At 42.6% G+C, this 23,407-nt stretch overlaps 1 protein-coding gene across 6 annotated transcripts in view; it reads right to left on the bottom strand.

Annotated features, from left to right (window-relative positions):
* Positions 1–23,407, bottom strand: part of LOC309714059 (uncharacterized protein) — a 146,719-nt gene that overhangs the window by 21,591 nt on the left and 101,721 nt on the right. The window lies entirely within an intron of this gene.

Below are 23,407 nucleotides of genomic sequence, written 5' to 3'. Positions count from 1 at the left end.
GGAGGCAGCTATAGTTGTAGCCACAGCTGCCCTGGGGCAGACTGACAGAAGCGAGGCTGCCATATCGCGCCATCGGCCCCTCTGGCCAACACCAGTAGGCAAGTAGGGTTAAGTGTCTTGCACAGGGACACAACGACCAGGACAGAGAGCCCAGGGATCGAACCGGCGACCTTCCAGTTACAGATGCGATTCCCGACCCCCTGAGCCACGGTCGCCCATTAAACAGAGTTAACGATAACAAAATAACACTGAAAACCGATATAAACCCTGAAAACCATACATTTCACACCTGAGCCTCAACTCTCGCAGCCGGTACCAAACGACTCACGGACCGGTACCGGTCCGAGACCCGGGGATTGGTTGAAACAATGACGGCTCGTGCGATCTGACACTGATGTTCCTTGAGTATGAACTTCAGCTTGGATCTCTTTAGAAGTCTTTCTGGGCTCTTTTGTTACCTTTCGGATTATCCGTCTCTTTGATCTGTCATCACTTTTCCTCCTGCGGCCACATCCAGGGAGGTTGGCTACAGTTTCATGGATCGTAAATTTCTGAATAACATGTGCAACTGTAGTCACAGGAACATCTAGCTGCTGGTAGATGGTCTTATAGCCTTTAACTTTAACATGCTTGTCTATGATTTTCTTTCTGATCTCCTGAGACAACTCCTTCCTTTGCTTCCTCTGGTCCATGTTGAGTGTGGTACTCACCATGTCACCAAACAACACCTGGAGTCCTATATATAGGCCCACTGACTTATTACAAGATTGTAGACACCTGTGATGCTGATTAGTGGACACACCTTGAATTAACATGTCGCTTTGGTCACATTATTTTCATTCTTTTCTAGGGGTACCATCATTTTAGTCCAGCCCTGTTTCATCCATTTATTATTTAAATAATTCAGTTGAAGCATGGTTGAAAAGCAATGTCTGATTTTCATTGGTTAAGATTCATAGAATTTTATTTATTATTACTTTTGTCAGATTAAAGTTTTTTTCTGTGACCATTGTGAGTTCTTCTTTCATTGACTGAAGGGTACCAACAATTTTGTCCACGTCTACGGCACTACTCCCTCGGACCGAGAAACTCCTCTCTCGGGCCTGGGTGACGGTATTGCTCTTGAGCTCATGTAGAGCACACTGTCCTTGCTAGGGACGTTTGACGGCAGATTCCTCTTCACTCAAGTCTTCCTCCGACAGCTGGCTTCGCCAATTCACTGTTGCTGGCTGCAAAGGGTTACTACTCACTTGCAGAAGGGGCCCCCACCACTGGCAATAAGCTGCTCTTTATAGAGGACTCATGCTCGGGGAGACGTTTTCTGGTCCACCCTCTCTCCCAGAAGAGCCCCGGGAACGCTTGTCGTCTTTGCATACCTCCACAATTACATATTGTTTAGTCTTTAAAAAAAATTTAGATTTTCCGTTTACCACCAGAGAGAGACTAAGTACTACTAGTGGTATGTGTACCACAGTTTGAGAACCACTGTTCTAAACCATGCTGTGAAACTCCTGGGGACCACCCCTTAAGGGTGAGATTAAAAGTATATGTGTATGACTGAGGGGCTGCCCCTCAGATCTGCTCTGGGAGAAACATAAGAATGTAGAAGAGGTGAAGGGAGTGTGTTTTTAAAAAAAATAAACAAACAAATACGTTCGATAAAGTGCTTTCGGTTCTGTAGGCATATGTATCGAACAATACAAAATCTTTTATTTGTTTTATCAACTTTTCTTCCGACGATGCTGTCTGTGTTGAGCGCTCAGTGGATCTGCGTTCGACTACCCCGCCTAGGCTGCACTGTCGAGTGCAGATCCACTGAGCGCAGCGCAAGCTAGCAAGACAGAAGCCAAGCTCGTTGCAATATGGCAACTGCCTCAACGCTACCCGAAATTGAACCTCCCCCACCTTCATTCAGATCTGGCGTTTGAAACTATCTTGATGTTCATGTGAAGCATGACCCTGAAGGTAAGCGCGTCATGGACAAAAGTAAAACAGTATGTCGAATGTGCCACGCAATGCTCAATTGGTGGGAACTAGTGCGTTAGCGCAGTTAGCTTGTTAACGTGTTGATGCCGTACAGCCCCACGCACACGATCCATGGTAACTCGTTAAGGGAGATTTGCAGCGTTATGGCGTTAACGTCATTTTAACGAGTTTAACGCTGACAGCGCTAGTGGGAACACAACGAATATGACTCCACATTTATGCCGACATCATCCTAGTGCAAAGACAAGTGGAAGCAGACAAAAACAACAAGCACACATGCTACAAACTTTACCCGAGTCATTTAGGCAGCCGTTAGCACATGATTCTCCTTATGGGGACCTGATGTTTAATATGCTGCTGAGAGTATAGCCCAGAAGAAGCGTATAGAATAGCTTTTTTTTTGGAAAGAGCCATTTCTCTGTAATAAACTCTTTTCCAAAGATGATTGAGTTTTCTATCAGATTTATTTATTTTTGTTGTTTCATCAACATTAAATTTAAAAACTGTACTTTTGAGTTAAAATATATATTTATAATTTTAATAAATGACAAATTAAAAAGGCATGAACATTTTTTTTTGTATCGAAAAAATATTGAACTGTGACACCAAAGTATCGAACTGAACTGTGAATTTTGTGTATCGTTGCACCCCTAGTTGGAGGTAAAAGTGCTACAATGAAAAACATTTCAAGGAAATGTAAAAAAAATGTATTCCAGGATAAAACTCAGCTGTCTTTGTCTTATCGGTGCAAATCGGTGTGTCGGCCCACTGGGCATTTGATTCTAATAACAGGCCTCAGTCTCTCCTGCTACTGGTCTGCCATACTGCTAAATTTGGTATCCGTGCTCAAACCTTTTGTGTCTGTTTGCACACCTCGGGAAGCAAAAATTTGTTGAACATATGAGACACTTTGACTCTTCAGTGCAGTGTGGAGCCTAACAAAGATCTGTTTTGTGTCCCAGCTGATCAGCAGGAGGAGAAGAGTCTGACGGAGCAGCAGAGGAACATTTTCAGCTACTTGGACTCAGCTCAGCCACTACAGAGGAAACAATGAGCTCAACACAGAAGGTGACAGACAGAGCAGGGCGATATGACCAAAAATATTTATCACAATATACATTTGAAAATTTGCGATAACAATGTAACTGACGATATGATTGACCCGAGACAAAATACTTTACAACTCAACAACTTTATTAGTGCAAAAAAAAAACCCCATTAATGTATTTTCACTTAAACCAACAGCTGTTTTTTATGTGCATTAAAGTTATATAAAAATTTAACAGTGCAAATACAAATGCCTTGGAGCAAATGTCAGCCAATTTCCTCTGGAAATGCCTTTTGGTTAAACTGTCAGCAAGCCATTTGCATTTGCACTGTTAATTTTTTATATAACTTTAATGCTGGACCCAATGCAATTTGCATACCGCCATAACCGCTCAACGGACGACGCCATCTCCACTGCACTCCATCTTGCCCTGACACACTTGGACAAGAAGGACTCACACATCCGAATGCTGTACATAGATTTCAGCTCAGCATTTAACACGATCATCCCCCAACAACTGATCGGAAAGCTGAGCCTGTTAGGCCTGAACACCTCCCTCTGCAACTGGATCCTGGACTTTCTGACCGGAAGGCCTCAGTCAGTACGGATCGGGAACTGCACCTCCAGCACCACCACACTGAGCACTGGGGCCCCACAAGGCTGTGTGCTCAGTCCTCTGCTGTTCACACTGCTGACTCATGACTGTGTAGCAACACACAGTTCAAATCACATCATTAAATTCGCTGATGACACGACCGTGGTGGGTCTCATTAGCAAGAACGACGAGTCAGCGTACAGAGAGGAAGTGCAGAGACTAACGGACTGGTGTAAGGACAACAACCTGTCTCTGAATGTTGACAAGACAAAAGAGATGGTTGTTGACTTTAGGAGGACACGAGGCGACCACTCACCGCTGAGCATCAACGGCTCCTCTGTGGAGATCGTTGACAGCACCAAATTCCTGGGTGTACACCTGGAGAAGGACCTCGGCTGGTCCCTCAACACCAGCTCCCTGCACAAGAAAGCCCAACAGCGTCTCTTCTTTCTGAGAAGACTGAGAAAGGCCCGGCTTCCACCACCGATCCTGACCACCTTCTATAGAGGAACTATTGAGAGCATCCTGAGCGGCTGCATCACTGTCTGGTTTGGGAGCTGTGCCATATCAGACCGCAAGACCCTACAGCGGATAGTGGGAACAGCAGAGAAGATCATCGGGGTCTCTCTACCCTCTATTGAGGACATCTACACCACACGCTGCATTCGCAAAGCCACCAGCATTGTGGCTGATCGGACACACCCCTCTCACACACTCTTTACACTCCTGCCATCTGGAAAAAGGTACCGAAGCATTCGGGCACGCACATCCAGACTGTGCAACAGCTTTTTTCCACAAGCCATCCGTCTCCTCAGCAAAAAGGGACTGACTGATAAACACGCACACACACACATACACTAACATTATCACTCAGCTTAACTCAAATACCTCAAAACATTGAGACTGGACTGACTAACCAACACAAGCGCAAACACACTGACCTACACCACCAAACCATCGCACACACCAACCTGTAAATGCTCTTTTGCACAATATTATTACTAGATATATTATATATTATTATTTTTTTTGCACTAACTTGTCTTGTAGCACCTTGGTTCCTGGAGGAACGTTGTTTCGCCTCACTGTGTATTTTTAAACTGTATATGGTTGAAGTGACAATAAAGTTGAACTTGAACTAATGCACATAAAAAACAGCTGCTTGTTTAAGTGAAAATACATTGATGGTGTTTTTGCACTAATAAAGTTGTCAATTATATCGTCAATTATATTGTTTTCACAAATTTTCAAATGTATATCGTGATAAATATTTTTGGTCATATCGCCCTGCTCTACTTTCATGTGTTACTGTTTAGGCTTAAATGTGTTTGATGTTTGGTTTCTTTTTCTTAATGTAAAAAACCCTTACAATCAGACATTTTTCTTCACTGAACCAAGCTGGTCATTTTACCAGCTCAGCTCTAATTCATATGACAGATAATATATGGTATAAACATCTAGATGATGGGAAAGTGGTATTCTTGTACTTTAGTGCTGCATTTGATTTGATAAATGATGATCTTTTGATTGATAAACTAAAATGTTATGGATTTTCACCAGCTGCTTTGTGCTGGGTGAAAAGTTATTTGGACAGAAGATAGCAGAAGGTTTATTGTAATGGTTATTTCTCAGTTACGAACTGCGGTTTACCCCAAGGCAGCTGCCTTGCTCCACTTCTCTATTCAGTTTCCACTAATGATCAGCAATATGTCTTGACTTAATCTTGGGTAAATAAACAGTATGTTTTGTGAGACTGACATGCTTGATTCAGCTGAACAGTGTCTCGTCGTCTCTTTGCTGAAATGCACTCTCTGTATGCTCTTTGTGGATTATAGCTCGGCATTTAACACCATTCTTCCATACAAACTGGACGCCAAGCTAAAAGAACTAGGGCTTCCTCACAGCACCTGTAAGTGGATCAATAGCTTCCTCACTGACCGCAGACAGAGAGTGAGAGTGGGATGTTACACATCTCGCCCACCAGAGCAACACCATTGTAAAGTTCGCAGATGACACTACTGTGGTGTGGCTCATATCTGGGGGTGATGAGTCTGCCTACAGAGATGAGGTGGAGCGGCTGTCTTCATGGTGCAAGGATAATAACCTTCTCCTAAACACGAAAAAGACCAAAGAACTCATAATTGACTACAGAAGACACAAGACAGAAATCCAACCACTAATCATCAGCGACGACCATGTGGAGAGGGTGGCAGAGTTCCGCTTCCTGGGAGTCAGCATAGAGGGAAACCTATCCTGGAGTGTGAATACCTCTGAGCTACTGAAAAGGACACAACAGAGACTGTACTTTCTGAGAGTGCTTAGGAAGAACAACATCACACAGAGACTGCTGGTGTCTTTTTACAGAGCCTCCATCGAAAGCATACTAACGTACTGCATAGGCATATGGTACGCTAGCTGCACAGTGGCTCAGAGGAAAGCACTCCAGGGAGTAATCAACGCTGCCCAAAGGACAATCGGCTGCCCTCTCTTCAAACTGAAAGATCTACACAGTTCTCGCTGCCTCAAAAGAGCCCATAACATCATAAAGGACACCTCACACCCTGGACACTCCATGTTCGAACTGCTGCCTTCAGGCAAACGGTATAGAACAACACACACAAGGACTAACAGACTCAAACACAGTTTCTATCCAATTGCAATATCATGTCTTAATGCTACAAAAAGTAGATGACTCTCATTGCCCTGGTTGTCATTTGTGCCCTTGATGTTGGAATGCTTTTAGACATGTTTTGTTGGATGCGCTAACAAACTGATTGAGTGATTGATAGTTTGAGTGGTATATCAACTAGGTTATATGTTGAGTGTCTGTATGGGGCCTTAGGCCTGGATTGCGTGGGTGTATTTACCGTATGAGAATACTGTATTTTATATGTATTTTTATCCTTTATATCCTATCTATTATAGTTTTTTAAGTATTTATCTTTCGTGATGTTGCACTGACCGGAGACATCTTTCAATTTCATTGTACTTGTGACAATGACAATAAAGAATATTCATTCATTCATATTCATTCATTCATTCATTATTTATATTCATTCACTCTGTGGGATCCAACTCGAGTCCCAGGCGCTGAAAGGTGGAGGCAGAACACACTTCTCCGAACGGGCTCCGGAACTGTGTCCTAGAGTGAACTTGGAGCCCGGGCTTGTCCGGCTCCAATCTCCCCCATGGGGGATGTTAGGCATGTTGTTCTTCTTGTGGTCCGACTGCTTGGCTGGTGATGGGGCACCCTGAGCAGCAGCAGGCGGGACATGTTTCCTGGGCCAGTGGGTCTTAGGGTTCTGTGATCCTAGGGGACCCTGGGCCGCGACCTGCGGGGCTGGGCGGCGAGGGATTTTAAACGTCGGCACACCGGCTGGATGGCTGGTGACCTGAGCGAACGTGCGGCGACTGGGTGGAGGCGGGGGCGCAGCCTGTGTCTTCTAGGGAGAGCCTGAAAAGGATAAGCGGAAGCGAATGAATGGATGGCGTCCATGTTGTTTACGTGTTACAAACCCTTGTGATATATTTTTTTAAGTGAAAGGATTGAGAGAATGGTCAAAAGGAAAATGCAAAAATGTAGTTAGACAGGAAGATTAACACTTACCGATTGATATGTACATAGGGAAAGCCACGGCAGTTGTTGATGATCCCTGGTTCCCGGTTGTTGCGAGCTCATTTCCCGCAGGCTCTTCTGCACTTCGGGCGTCGCGATGAGGCTCAAAACACCCCAGTCAGACGAAGTAAAGGCAATCTGCGGTGTTAGCGGGCCAAAACTTTCACCTGCTTTTAGTTGATAGAAATAGATTTCGCTCTCTCTGAGGCTGAAGGAATAGCCCCAAAATCCGCCGGAGCTGAGACGGATGCTGTCCTACATTGGGTTAGCGGGTGCTGGCTGAACCCTACAAAGATGCATTCGTGTGAGTTGCGCTGGAGTCGCGGGGGCTCTGTAGCTAGTTACTGGGGTCTGAGAGACCACAGTGAGGTTGGCAGGTCTGGCGTCCATGTTGTTTGCGAAAAAAGAGAAAAGTCTTCTTTTTTCTGAGGGAAAAAAAAACAGTTCAATTTAGGCCTAAATGTTAAATTATTTCTCCTGAATGTGAGCGAGAGAATAAACCTATCGCTGTGAATGTAAATCGGACCTGCATCCGATTGGCTAACCGGGGTGCGAGGGGAGCCGCCCATTTGTTATGTGATTGGCAGTGGGGCGAAGTTAGGCACGCCTCAGAGACGAGTTGGTCTCCGGCGCAAATTTTCGAACGAGCTAAGCAGCATTCGGGAGCTAAGCCGGGGAGTAGGACAAACGCTTTTTCTTTCTGCGCTGGCTGCGGCTGCGGGTTCGAGTAAGAGCGAAGGGAGAACTTGAGAATTTGAGGAAGAGGGATCGTTTGAAGAAAAAAGACTAAGGATTTTTTCAGGAGTTTTCCCCTGTTTTTGAATATAAGGTTTTGGGAAATAGAGGGTTCCCTAAGTTATTCTAGGGGTTTTTTTTGTTGTTGTTTCGCGTGTTTTGGAGAAAGACGGAGGGTTTTCCAGGAGGTTTCCTGCTTATTTGCCTAAGGGTTGGGTTGGGAGCCGTGAGAGTTCTATCGAGTTATTCTAGGGTTTTTTTGTTGTTGTTGTTGTGCGTTTTGGGAGAAAAGACGGCGGTTTTTTCAAGAGTTTTTTGCTGGGAGCCAGGGCGACAGTTTTTTGCGACTCTGACTTTGATTCTAAATCTCCTTGTTCGGATTATACAAATGCAAATAAATTGAAATAAAGTCTTCCCCCGAGGCATGCAACCTGTATGTCTCGCCATACTGAATGTTACAAAAGCACAAGTTTAACTAAGTGCTTTTACTCTGGTTTAACACATTTTCACACACACAAGCATGGTCCCAGAGACACGAGAGTGCACAGACACACAGGCGCGGGGGCGCGCATGCGCGCACACACGAGCAATCAGTTTAGGGCAAAAACCGGAAATCAATTTTTGGCAATCAGTTTTTGGCGCAACATCAGTCATTCTTACACAAGTACTGTCTCATATAAAATATATAAACTAAATATCTTTGAAACTGTCAAGCTCTTTAAGTTTTTGCAGCTTCCCCGCTTGAAAGGGATTGATGCATCTACCACAGGTGTTTAACTGGATTTCACTCAATGACCAGGCAGTTCTTTTGTTTTCCTTTTTCTTTAATCTTCTTTTCGGTCATAGTCAGCCATAGGTGAAAAACCTTTAAATACAAACCAAAAAACAAATTGTTTGTTATCACACATCTGCAAATACTGTGAACAATCCCAAACATGTTTTTTAACACATCAATGCAGTGCATAAAGCTTTGTAGTACAATATTTACAAGTAATTTCCCCATGGGGATCAATAAAGTATCCATTATTATTATTATTATTTTACTTGAGTATTCTTAAATACTGCTTTCTATTAAAGTGCTAAATTAAATGATCAATCTGCATTAGAACTTAAGCAGTAACAATAGTATTTATAACCAGCTTCTCTTAACCATATGCAAGCATTAACAGTCTTCCATATGCAGACCAACAATAAACAATGGTGCCGCTCATAAACAGGCGACCAACTTGCGGCACAGTGCTAATGCTACGTAAGCTAGCAGCAGCCTCGATTCTTTAGCAACTCGCTTCAAAGTCTTTTAACATAGGCTGTATCCCAATTCAGGGTCTGCAGCCTTAAAGTACGCAGCCTCAATGGTCCTCAAGCGCCGCGTACTCAAAGACCGCTAAGGCCGGAAGTGTGAGGCTTGTGAAATGGGACGGTCTAGCCTCCGTCGCGCTGCCCAGGTTGCCTAGCAACCATGATAGCTGGAAACGTGTGGTTGACAGAAATGAAGGAGAACATATTTTGTTCGTTTGTTTGTTTCTACATGAGCTTTGTTTGATTTAATAAGTATCTGAGGCTGAGACCACAGGACTGTAAAACATGATTGTTGGGCTTCATATATGTACTGAACAGTCATATAAGATTAGCTAGTAAATAACAAATAGTTAATGTTGTTCATGAGACTAAAGTCAGTGTAAATATGATATGGCCAATATTATAGTTATTATACTAATCATTATTAGTTATTACAGCAGTGAGTTTGAACTCTCAAATCAAATCACTTCTATTGTCACATCACATGTGCAGGTAAACTGGTACAGCACATGTGAGTGAACTCTGTGTCAAATACTGAGCTTCAGTAAAGATACTAGTTGCAGCTATTTATATATCCTATCACCTTAAATCTTCACTCAAAGACACTCAAGTATCTTTGACAGTGTATATATAGATGTATCATATATAAGAGACAAATGTTGTTCCTTCAGTATGTTGGCATTACTAAATTTGGCTCAGTGCTTACATATATGTGTAAAAAGAAAATGTACGAGCTGTGATAACTGTGTCTGATAGAATGACGAGTAGAATGATATATGAAATATTCCTTTATTGGGTGAGAAAATCAGACCATGTCATAACTGCTTTAAGTCACACAGAATAGATATCAGAGCCTTAAACAGGCTGACTTTTGCTAAATGGGTCAAACTGGGCAGAAAGTATACAAACACATAACATCCTTATTGAAAAAAAACATAACCCTACAACATGTGTCATCAGTTTGATTGATGTCCCTAGCCTTGACCTTTTGACCTTACAGAAAGTACTCCGGAAGTGTCTAATCTATTCCATATGTGTGCCTAATTGCATCCGGTGGGAAAAAAGGAGTGGTGGTTCCTGGTGGGAGGAACAGTTCAGGGGGGTGACGCAGCAGATTTCTGATGAGTCAGTGGAGATCGGAGCGCATGCTGCATAGAGACAGACAGAATGATCAAGACAGTTCGTTTTTCACAGACAAACTCATAGTTTGAATTCTGTTGAAATGTTTCAGTATTATGACAATGATCTTGATAACCTTTTTCTCAGTAAAGAGCTATTTCTTTTTTCAATAGCGGTTTTATTTTTCTTTCTTATGTTAATCTTATTACAGGCGCAATAAAATAAAAACCTTTAAGATTATCTGACTAGTAACGGATTGCATTTATATTTATAGAGCCGGGTGGAGGCATGCTACACCAACGCTTGTAATGAGAAGAAGGACTTTCTATTGCTTGTAGAGAGCCATTTCTTTTTACAATAGCGGATTTATTTTACTTTCTTATATTAACCTACAGGCCACCCACTCGTCTCCTCGCACTTGTAAAAAAAATCTCTTAGTGAAAAAAGCACCGCTCACATATTCAGAACTCTATCCCAAATAATTTTATTAAAACGCCTCGATGAGGTATTTTGGTTTGGTGCAGCCACTCCTTATCAGACCAAAAGTAAAGAGTTTTTCTTCATCTTTTGAGCTACTTTTACAACGGGTTTTCTCATTAACAGAAAACAGAATCCTTAAAAGAAAACAGTCTTATTTTGCACACACCGCAGGTCAAGAAGACGTCAACAACCCCTCTAATCGATATTAGTATTTCTTAATGCTTGTAACCTAGCAAAGAATTTCATGCAGGCCTCAACTCCTTGTACGTGTAAAATAACCCTTAGTGGAAAAAAAAGCACCGCGCACATATTCAGAACTCAGAACTAAATTCAAAACTAAATAATTTTATTTAAACACCCCAATGAGGTATTTTGGTTTTGTGCAGCCACTCATACCAAAGTAAAGAGTTTTTCTTCATTTTTATAGCTACTTTTACAACGGGTTTTCCCGTTAACAGAGAATAGACAGAAACCCTAAAAGAAAATGGCCTTGTTTTACGCACATCAAGAAGAAGTCAGACAACCGTCCTGGTCAATGCTTCCTCCGTCGGGTACCATAAACTTATGAGAAAACCCCCCCAGAGAATTTATTATTTTTGTAAGAGAGAGAGAGAGAGCGAGCGAATCGATCAAACTTTTCTACAAAATGTTATACCACTCCGGGTCAGGAGGGGTGATATAGCACAGACCGGTCAGATGACTACGCCGGATGCAAACATAACTGGAAGCGTCCCAGGGACTTTCCCTTTGACATTCATCCTGGAATGATCTCCTCGTGTTGGTGTTGTTCCCACATCATCATAATAAATGTTGTTCCAGGTTCAACATTTCCAGTGACCAATCACATTGTTGTGATGTCCACCTCATCTGGAACAACAGAGATATTTTATTTAAAAATAAATCACTTTTCCTGGAATCTTGGGTCCAAAATGGGATCCTATTGGTGGCATGCGCACGCAGCGACTGGCAGTGAGTGAGAGCTTGGCATCCTAAGTTTTTAAGTTCTTATCGTTTCTTTTCGTTTCTATCGCTGGCATGTGTTTTGGTTGAAAGAAGTGACAGTTTTCTTACAAAGTGACGCTCCACAACAGTGAGAACGTCATGGATTCTTTTTTCTTCATTGTGGTTGGATTTCTACTCCCGCGAGGTCACCTCATGTATGCCGGATTTTATACATAAAGACTCTAACAGAATGAGTGAGAAGAGGAAGAGGAAAAGAGGGAGATGTGGAGGTGTTAAATTGCGTCTGAGGAGACAACAGGTCAGTCGGTTTCCCCTGCAATCTGTTATCCTTGGAAATGTTCAGTCTCTTAGGAACAAGCTGGATGAACTCCAGGGAAACGTCAGGTTCCAGAAAGACTTCAGCTGTGTAATGGGGCTTTTTCTGAGACATGGCTGACGGAGCTGGATCAGGACGCTGATTTTTCAATTGACGGTTTTGGAGCTCCCTTTCGCCGCAATCGGGATGCACGGGTAACAGGGAAATCTCAAGGAGGGGGAGTATGCTTGTATGTGAACAAACGTTACTGTAGCGCTGTGAGTGTTAGAGAGTGTATTTGTACACCAGATGTTGAACTTTTATCCGTGTCACTGCGCCCTTTTTATCTCCCTCGTGAGTTTCCACAACTTTTTATTACCGTAGTTTACATTCACCCGAGGGCACACCACGCCTCCACTTGCAGCATCATTTCAGACGTAGTGCAGAAGCTGCAGGTGCTCTCTCCTGACGCACCAAACTTTATAATGGGGGATTTTAACCATGTCTCTCTTAAAAATACTTTGGGCAATCTGTATCAATATCTATCCTGTCCTACCAGACGGGATAAAATGTTGGACCTTTGTTACGGATCGGTGAAGAATGCTTATAAATTGCAAACACAACATGTGCCCTCTCTTTGGAAAGAAGCAGTCGTGGTTCCTGTCCCTAAATCTAGTCGTCCAAAAATTCTAAATGACTTCAGACCTGTTGCCCTCACTTCAGTTGTAATGAAAGTCTTTGAAAAAATCATCAGAAATGTGATTATGAAAGAGACTGAACATCAGCTGGATCCAATGCAGTTTGCATATAGGCCCAATAGAGGAGTGGAGGACACACTTTTGACTTTGTTAAATCTGATTCTTAAACATGTAGAGAGTAAAGGGACTTTTGCAAGACTTCTTTTCATTGATTTTTCTTTGGCTTTTAATACAATACAGGCCCATATTTTAATTAAAAGACTTTTAGAACAGTTTGAAATCAGGAAAAACCTGATGGGCTGGATTTTAGATTTTTTTAACTAACAGGTCATAAAGAGTGAGAATAAATGGGATTCTGTCTGACCCAGTGTTCTCCTCCACAGGTTCTCCTCAAGGGTGCGTCTTATCAAAGTCAAAGTCAAAGTCAGCTTTATTTGTCAATTCTGCCACATGTACAGGACATACAGAGAATTGAAATTTCGTTACTCTCAACCCCTAGATGAATAGCAAATAAACATTTAAATATAAGAGAGTGATTAAAAAATGCAAGTAAAATAATTAAAAAGTAGAAATTTAAATAAATACAATTAGAGATGGCACGATACCACTTTTTAATGTCCGATACCGATACCGATATCATAAATTTGGTTATCTGCCGATACCGATATGAATCCGATATAGTGTTTTTTAATCAACAAAACTGTTTTTTAAATATCTTGCTGCATTTTGTATAAGTTCATACTCAAGTTTAAAACAACAACTACACTAAAGCTATTCTGTTATACCTGTATGCAAAAAAAAAAAATTTCATAGTTCAGCAATACTGATCAATCTAATAAACTTAAACCTACACCATCCTCACTATTCTGGTATTTTAAAGAGTACTTAGCATAAATATTAAGCAACCTAACTAATAGGGTTCCAACTCCCAGCAACAACAAAAATAAATAAATAAAAAATAGGGAACCACCCCTCACGCTCCACCTCATGATGCTTAATCGACGTAATCAACCTTAATTTGATGCAGTGTGAAAGAAAATGCACAGAAATCAATTATTTTTCAAGAAATATTAAATAGATTCAACATCTTTCTTCAACAAAATTGCAGACTGCACAGATGGTACCTTTCCAAAGGAAAAAGTACTATAGCTTACTAGGGTATATATATTAGACTTAATAGTCACTATGTACAGTAATTGACTTCTATTCATTTTGCATCAAATTAAAACTTTGGGTGTCAGATAATTATTTATTAAAAGCTAGACATTTTAAATGAGAATAAGAAAGAAAAGTATGTCTTTGTGCCCCCTTTTCCCTGTTCATGCCCTATCGGCCCCCCTGGCTAAACTTTGCTAGATCCGCCCCTGCACAGTTACCAGCCGTCAGCTAGAAAAAGATCCTGGTGTAGAAAGTAATATTAACTAAATTCTAACAACAGCTTATCAAGCTTAAACGTGCTGCTGTTGTTCAGCCGCTGGTTTCCTCTTTCTGGTGCAAAGTGGACCAAAAACAAACAAGAGAGACGGAGTCGCAACAGAAAAGCCGATCAGCTGATCATTAAGCCGTTTCATGATTGAAGTAGCAGCAAGAAGAGGCAGTCGCTTGTTAAGCTTAACGCAGGAATGCTTTACATACATTCAGAGATGGACTTACACACTTGCTTTACTTCTCTCGGGGATAACTTTGTCGGAGATGACATGCCGGGTTGGTAGCGAAGCTCCAAATGCTATCCAGACCACCGACAGGTCCCGCATGCCACAGCCGCTCTATCACGTGATGCATACTGCTCCGACGTGCTAACGTTCTGAGGTGAGTTACGGCGTGTTGCAAGTTTTGTGAGGTGCTTTCGTGATATTTAATGGATCGGATTAAATTTTTTTTTTTTCTCCGATATCCGATCCAGTAATTTAGGTCAGTATCGGACCGATACCGATACGTAATATCGGATCGGTCCATCTCTAAATACAATACAATTTTACATATAACAAGAAACTATACAATATACAATATACAATATTCAGGTAAGGGTAAATGGCATTGAGTGCAAACCAGACAGAGTAGTGCAAATAGGCAAATAGTGCAGATGGAGATTTAGTAATGTACGATAAAAGATAGTGTGACAGACAAAGTCTTATGAGGTAATGGCAGTCCAATGCTCCACAAAGTGACTGGAGCAGGCCAGTGAGTGCGTCAGAGAGTGAGTGTGTGTGTGTGTGTGTGTGTGTGTGTGTGTGTGTGTGTGTGTGACAGAGTTCAGTGAGACCGTGGTGGAGAAGAGGGGAGAGGGGGGCAGAATCGGGAGGGAGTTAAGCTTCCTGACAGCCTGATGGATGAAGCTGTCCTTCAGTCTGCTGGTCCTGGCCTGGAGACTCCGCAGTCTCCTCCCTGACGGCAGCAGCTTGAAGAAGCTTTGCATTGGGTGCGTGGGATCAGCCGCTATGCAAAGGGCTTTTTTAGTGAGACGGGTGCTGTAAATGTCCTGGAGGGAGGGGAGAGAGACACCAATGATCCTCTCTGCAGCTCTCACTATGCGTTGGAGGGTTCTATGACAGGACGCATTGCAGGCTCCAAGCCAAAAAAATTTTAACTTTGTTTTATCATTCTTTTATTGAGTCTGTTTTATCTCCCTTATTATTCATTCTCTATACAAACATGTGTCAGAGCAGATGTGAAAACAGGGCCATCATTAAATATGCAGATGACTCTGTTATTGTCAGCTTACTGAAAGAGGGTGAAACTAACCACGGTCCAGTCATTGATGACTTTGTTCAGTGGTGTGAGGAGTCTTATATCCAGCTGAACATATCTAAAACAAAAGATATGGTGATTGATTTTAGGAAACAACAAAATGGGCATGCAGTCACTTTAATTAAAGGTCAGAAAATAGAGCAAGTACAATCATATAAATATCTTGGGACCATAATAAATGAAAAACTGAACTTTGATCAAAATTGCAAATCAGTTTGTAAAAAGGGTCACCAGCACCTTTATTGTCTTAGGAAACTTGCTCATTTCCACATTGACCAAAAAATTTTAACTTTGTTTTATCATTCTTTTATTGAGTCTGTTTTATCCTTTTGTTTGGTGGCATGGTTTCATCAGACCTCTGTCACAGAGCAAAACTCTCTAAATCAGATAGTGAGATGGTCCAGTCGTCTGATAGGTGAGCCACAGTCTTGTTTAGCCTCCCTGTACTCTAAGGAGGTACAGAGGATGGCTTTATCAATCCTTAAAAATGGTTCCCATCCTCTAAGGGGTGAATTTCAGCTTCTTCCCTCAGGACAGAGGTTTCTATTTCCGAGATGCAGGACAAAGCGTTATAAAAATAGCTTTGTCCCCGTTGCTGTCACTGAATTAAATAAGAACTGTTTTTGATTCGAAATATTAAAATTACTATATATGTGCCACAGTGAGGTTTATATCTTTACTAGGTATGTGTGTTTTTAAAGGGATGCCAAATGCTGTCATTTTTTCTGTAAAGAAAATTTACCTTGCCTATGGGTATAAATAAAGTTACCTTGACCTTGGCTCAGCTGGTTAATAAAGAGGGAGCACTACTTACTTACAATGAATTCCTTACACTATATAATTTTCCCATCAGTGTTTGGGAATTCTCAATGGTGCTTGGTGCCATACCCTCAGGTACTTTAATGTTATATAAAAACACTGACAGTTCAATATCTACCTCAGTCACTCTCCCTGATCCAGCTGAGTCAGCAGTGGGAAAAATCTGCTTTTCACAGGAACTTGGTAACAGCAATAAGAGAATACGTAGTTTATTCCAAGAAGATATCGTGTCTCTCCCATATATATAATATCTTACTGGAACCAACATGTTCCAGATATCACCTGGAAGACCGTCTGGATGATCCCATAAATATCTAATTGTAAACAAGGTGAAGGAAATCTCATGTAAAATTCTTCATAAATGTTAAACCAGCCAGTCACTACATAAATACTAATTGAACTTTCTGTGGGGATCATCCAGAAAGTGTGGCACATCTTTTTTGGTACTGTTCCTCTACACAGAGATTCTGGAAGAATTTAGCAGTTTTATTATTGTCCATATTTTAAGGGAGTTTTCTTAATGATGGGAAAATGTTTTATTCTGTTTCTTTAAGTTCTCCAGGAAGAATGATAAATGTTTTTTTTATAAAAAAAAAAATTGTTAATACTTTTAGCTAAATATTTTATTCATAAATGTAAGTTTATTAATAAAACACCATATTTCTGCCTTTTTATAAGGATATGGAATTGTACATACAATCAATATCAGACTCAACCAACAAAAAAGTTCTATTGTTCTGAGAGCCTCAAAAATTCACATATACAGTGGGGCAAAAAAGTATTTAGTCAGCCACCGATTGTGCAAGTTCCCCCACTTAAAATGATGACAGAGGTCAGTAATTTGCACCAGAGGTACACGTCAACTGTGAGAGACAGAATGTGAAAAAAAAATCCATGAATCCACATGGTAGGATTTGTAAAGAATTTATTCGTAAATCAGGGTGGCAAATAAGTATTTGGTCAATAACAAAAATACAACTCAATACTTTGTAACATAACCTTTGTTGGCAATAACAGAGGTCAAACGTTTACTATAGGTCTTTACCAGGTTTGCACACACAGTAGCTGGTATTTTGGCCCATTCCTCCATGCAGATCTTCTCGAGAGCAGTGATGTTTTGGGGCTGTCGCCGAGCAACACGGACTTTCAACTCCCGCCACAGATTTTCTATGGGGTTGAGGTCTGGAGACTGGCTAGGCCACTCCAGGACTTTCAAATGCTTCTTACAGAGCCACTCCTTTGCCTCCCGGGCGGTGTGTTTTGGATCATTGTCATGTTGGAAGACCCAGCCTCGTTTCATCTTCAAAGTTCTCACTGATGGAAGGAGGTTTTGGCTCAAAATCTCACGATACATGGCCCCATTCATTCTGTCCTTAACACGGATCAGTCGTCCTGTCCCCTTGGCAGAAAAACAGCCCCATAGCATGATGTTTCCACCCCCATGCTTCACAGTAGGTATGGTGTTCTTGGGATGCAACTCAGTATTCTTCGTCCTCCAAACACGACGAGTTGAGTTTATACCAAAAAGTTCTACTTTGGTTTCATCTGACCACATGACATTCTCCCAATCCTCTGCTGTATCATCCATGTGCTCTCTGGCAAACTTCAGACGGGCCTGGACATGCACTGGCTTCAGCAGCGGAACACGTCTGGCACTGCGGGATTTGATTCCCTGCCGTTGTAGTGTGTTACTGATGGTGACCTTTGTTACTTTGGTCCCAGCTCTCTGCAGGTCATTCACCAGGTCCCCCCGTGTGGTTCTGGGATCTTTGCTCACCGTTCTCATGATCATTTTGACCCCACGGGATGAGATCTTGCGTGGAGCCCCAGATCGTGGGAGATTATCAGTGGTCTTGTATGTCTTCCATTTTCTGATGATTGCTCCCACAGTTGATTTTTTCACACCAAGCTGCTTGCCTATTGTAGATTCACTCTTCCCAGTCTGGTGCAGGTCTACAATACTTTTCCTGGTGTCCTTCGAAAGCTCTTTGGTCTTGGCCATGGTGGAGTTTGGAGTCTGACTGTTTGAGGCTGTGGACAGGTGTCTTTTATACAGATGATGAGTTCAAACAGGTGCCATTCATACAGGTAACGAGTGGGGGACAGAAAAGCCTCTTACAGAAGACGTTACAGGTCTGTGAGAGCCAGAGATTTTCCATGTTTGAGGTGACCAAATACTTATTTTCCACCCTGATTTACGAATAAATTCTTTACAAATCCTACCATGTGAATTCATGGATTTTTTTTTCACATTCTGTCTCTCACAGTTGAAGTGTACCTCTGGTGCAAATTACTGACCTCTGTCATCATTTTAAGTGGGGGAACTTGCACAATCGGTGGCTGACTAAATACTTTTTTGCCCCACTGTATATGTATGTGAATTTTTTTCGCATACTCATATAATTTTTTTTTTTTTTTTTACCCCTGGTTCTGTATGTTCATGTTTTGTTCTTTAGTAAACTTCATCTGTTTGTATGTGCATCCATCTCTGGATGCCTCTGGCTCCTGGGGGCTCTCTCTCGCTCTCTCACTCTCTCTCTCTCTCTCTCTCTAACACACACTGCAATATGACTGCTGATTTATGTATCTGTGGATTTTTCTTACATGTGCAGTGGTTGTCAATACATTGTGTATTTATATTTGTAAAATATATTTGTAAAAATGTAATCAGGAGATAGTGAGACATAGACTGTGACAACACGAATTTGACACAGGGGTCGAGGGGACACGAGAGAGAGAGGGAGAGACAAGATTAGCTGGGGAAATATACATGGATACACATGACAGACATGGAATGAAACACAGGGAGGATAACGTAAGGACGGAGCTTTCCTCTCTTCAGGAACTCTCTCTGCAGGAAGGGGAGATATAGGAGAGGTGGAGGAAGATCTCAGCCTGGGCGTCTATTGTCTTATGTAGTCTGGAAGATGAGTGGATGGTGGGGTGGGTGCAGTTTTCTCTGTGGTGGGGTTGGGTGGACTGTCCCGGGCTCTGTGGGGCCGGGAGGCGCTGCTGCACTGAGCCCCGGTCTGGATGGGCCTGGGCCCCCTTTCCCTGGCGGGTCGCGGAGTATGGGGGTGCCTACTGGGGTCAGCGGGGGAGCTGGCCCCAGGGAGGGGTCACTTGCCCCTCCCTTCCTTCCCTCCCCATCTCCAGCTGCCTCCCTCTTCCCGCTCCACCACAACCACCCACACATGCAGGGCCTTGGAGTAGGGGTATGTCACCAGGGTGCAGAGGAGGCTACCCCCCCCCCCCCCCCCCCCCCTGTCCCCTTCTGGCTGCCTCTGCCTCAATTTTATCCCACAACTTAGACATTCACATTACTCACACTCTCATTACACATACATATAGGATCTTGGGGGTGGGCACGATACACGGAATCCAAGTTACCATCAGGGTGTACACCTCACCCCTGGCGTCGTTGCCCACCTCTCAATTTTAAATACACGTAGACATTGAGGGCTAGCAGGAGGGACCATGCGCTTACCTGCTGCTCTCTGGCAGGTAGCTCCATGCTCTCCTGGGTTTTAAATGCACCTTAGAACACACATGCATCAACACTACAATGAGCGGGTGGAGGGAGGTTTGGAGTCTTCTCTCACCCCCGTTCTCTGCGACCTGCTGGAGCAGGGGGGCTAGGAGGAGGAGTTGACCATCCGACTGCGGTCTGGAGTGTGGGGCCTCCCTGCTGCTGCGGAGTCGGGGCGGTCTGCCTCTCCCCACCGCAGGGAAAAGGGTAACACCACCTGGGTCTGGGTGCAGTTCCCCCCTCCAGGGGCAAGGGTACCTAGACCCGGTTCGTAGAGTACGCTTGGGGAGTGTGATCATGTGTACAGCGTCTCTTTATGTCTGTCTCCACGTTGGTTGAGTGTGGAGTAAGTGCATATGAGAGCATGAGGGTGGGAATGGATGTTTGTATCTGTGTGTGCCTGTATGTCTGTGTCTATATGTCAGGTTGGGTATCAGACGCCACCTCTCTGGGGACATCTCAGGCCCTCCAAGGTTTGGAGGCCTATCTCCCCCTACCACCACTTCCCCTGCCAGTGGCAGATGCCCTCAGACATCGGTGTGTTGGTGGTTCTTTGTGTCTGGGGATGGGCGTCCAGGTACACGCCGGCTCACTCCTTGGCGGCCGCTTATCGGGGCCTGGAGCCTGGGGCTCGCTCGGGCCACTTCGGAGGTGGGGTGCCCCCGGCCTCTCGGCCTGGGGCTCGGTCACTCAGGCACAGCTGGCTGCCGGCGGAGCTCACGGGCACGTCACTGCAACTCCCCCTGGCTTCTGCTCCGCGGCTGCTGAGTGAGCCCTCATCTGGGACTCTCCTCAGCTCTTTCTGGGACAGTGGCGCGGCTGCCCCTCTGTTGGTCTTCCTTGGTCTCTTGTGTTCTGGGGGCCTCTGGATGTCTGGAGTTTTGATCTCCTCCACACCTGCTTCATGCCCTGGAGGACGGGGCTGTGGCCCCCCCACACCCTCTAGCAGATCATTACATGAAGGAACCTTTTAAAAAAACAAGCGCGTCCATGCTCACAGGTGTACACACGGGTGATCACACCCACAAACTACACCCTTTTTGGCTCCTACCTCAAACCACACTGTGTTCTGTTGATCTTATGTGCTGCACAATAATGTTTAATATTTAGTATTTACTGTCATATTCCCATATATCATTGTGATGTTGTTTATTCTGTTGCTCTTGTTCTCTTCTGCTTGTTTTCTTTTTTCTTTCTCATCAGGTGATCCAGGTGATTGATATATGCATTTTTTGTCTTTTTTTTTTCTGCCCATTCTGTTGGTTTTTGTTTTTTGCCCTTCTCCCCGTCCCTCTTCTCAGCTGTTTCTCTTTCCCTCTTTCTTTCTCCCCTTCTTTCCTCCAGTCAAGTCTGTCCCGTATTCAGTAAGTGAAAATAAAATAAACAATAAAAGGTGAATCAAATGGACCACTATGGCAAGGCTGGGATGGTCAATTTGGTAAAGTAAATCCGTTGGGCATCTTTCTTTGCCTTTAGACAATAATTCTGATGGCAAAAGAGCCAAAAGGGACAGGCAAAAAAACAACAACATAAGGACGGAACAGGCAGACGAGACACAAAGACATAACAGGGACACACAAAGGTGAGGGAGACTTAAACCCAGAGGACACAACAAACACACGCTGAAGACACGATGCTACAAACATAGTGGGGAGACACAGACATGAGAGTAACCTAAATAGATAAAACTAAACAGGGAAACAGAGAACACAACCATAGAACTAACTGAAGGTTTAAGTCTCTACTATACAAACCAGAACATAATACAAACGGGCATAAAACTCAAAATACCGGCCCGTGACAAAAACGAGCTTTCTTCATTTCTTTCATTTGTAACTGATGGTGAGTAGTATTTCTAGTACATTAAAGCACATCCACAGTGTTTCGTACGTCTCTTTATTTTTTTTTTATTCTAATTTGAATTGATATTACAGCACTAGTGTTTTTTTTTTTTTAAAAAAACAAACGATGGAAAACATGAGATGAAACGCAAATTCACATTTGAAGTGTGTATCTGGATTAACTTTTTTATTGCTGTATAATAATCGACACGACGTTTGCGAATGGTGGTAGATTTTCCCTTTCTGGGTCCTTGTCCATTAGGTTCCTCTTGTGTCTCCATCCTCTGTGTCCCTCTTTGTGTGATCGTTTTTATACGTTTGTGTGTGCGTGTGTGATTGTTGTTGTTGTTGTTTGCTTGACAAAGGCAAAGTGTGCTTTGCAATATTACACACAGTAAACCAGCCCAGAGTTCAAAGTTCAAAGTTTGTATTTCTTCATAAAAGTTCAAAATAAAATATTTACTACACATTTCAGCCGGTGTCAGTCTCTGTTTCACTCTCTAACTGTGGCTTAAGTACATAAAACATTCAAGAATCTGATAGATTAATAATATCAGACAGAATGTGTTCCCAGCACTCGATATCTCCCATTTGTGGTCTACTTCTCCTAGTTTTACATATCAACTGACATTATTGTCTACATCACCAGCACTATAGAAGTGAGTGGGCTATTATACCATAGTGCATGTTAAGGTAAATACTGCACAAAAAGTAAGTAGCATCTTGTATGAGATGATTAGGGTAAGCAGTAATGTGTATGTGAGCCTAAAGAAAAGGAATTTAAATACACCAGTACCAGCTTCAGATCATATTGTATATTATATGTTTATACTTCTTATAATATGTCATCTGTCATGTTTATATGCAGTGACAATTGTACATGTGGAGTTGTGCTCATATTTGGTTTTTACATTCAGTGTATCATTTGTAAAATGTTGATATATTTTTCTTTTATTATTGTCTTGTTTGTTTGCACGTGCTTGTAAATACAGCAAATATTTACAACCTTTGTTTTTTGAAGAATGTTTATGTTTGTGGCGATGAAGCTATCTGGCAACATGAACCTCATCTTCATGCCCATCATGTGGCTATGGTACAGGATTTAGGTTTAATGTGATGCATATGCAGGTTACAGCCGGGGAATGGCAGTAAGCTGTGGAGTGATTTGGCATGTTCGAGTACTGTTACTCTAAATTCTCTCACATATAACATGATAAAGCCCTCTTACCCAATGTCATGGAGTTTCACAGGTACACAGAGTCAACACTAAGTCACATCAAAGAAGCCAATGATGGTGAAATGGGAAGTTGATGGTGTCATTATACATATCCAGGAATATGTGGCTGAGGATAGTTGTCATGAAAGGTGTAGGAACATACCCCACTACCAACTCAGTGTCAAAAGAGTTATGTTGGGAAAAAAGAGTGTTCAGATTTGCAGCTCCTTCCTCTTGAAATCAGCTGAAATCAACAAAAACTGAATGAGCTGATCTCACTTAATAGACTTAAGGAGATTTTCAACTTGAATGACTTGGATGCAGCTATTTCAGCCTGCAAATGTTTGACCTGAATATTATTATGTTTTTTTCTGTCATTAGACACTTTTCATCACTTTTCATCATGTTCAAGTTTTCCTT

This window comes from Aulonocara stuartgranti, assembly GCF_965226115.1.
Source record: "Aulonocara stuartgranti genome assembly, chromosome: 9".
Taxonomy (NCBI): Eukaryota; Metazoa; Chordata; class Actinopteri; order Cichliformes; family Cichlidae; genus Aulonocara; species Aulonocara stuartgranti.
The sequence above is the reverse complement of the archived record's forward strand: the minus strand, read 5'-3'. Positions and strand labels throughout refer to the sequence as shown.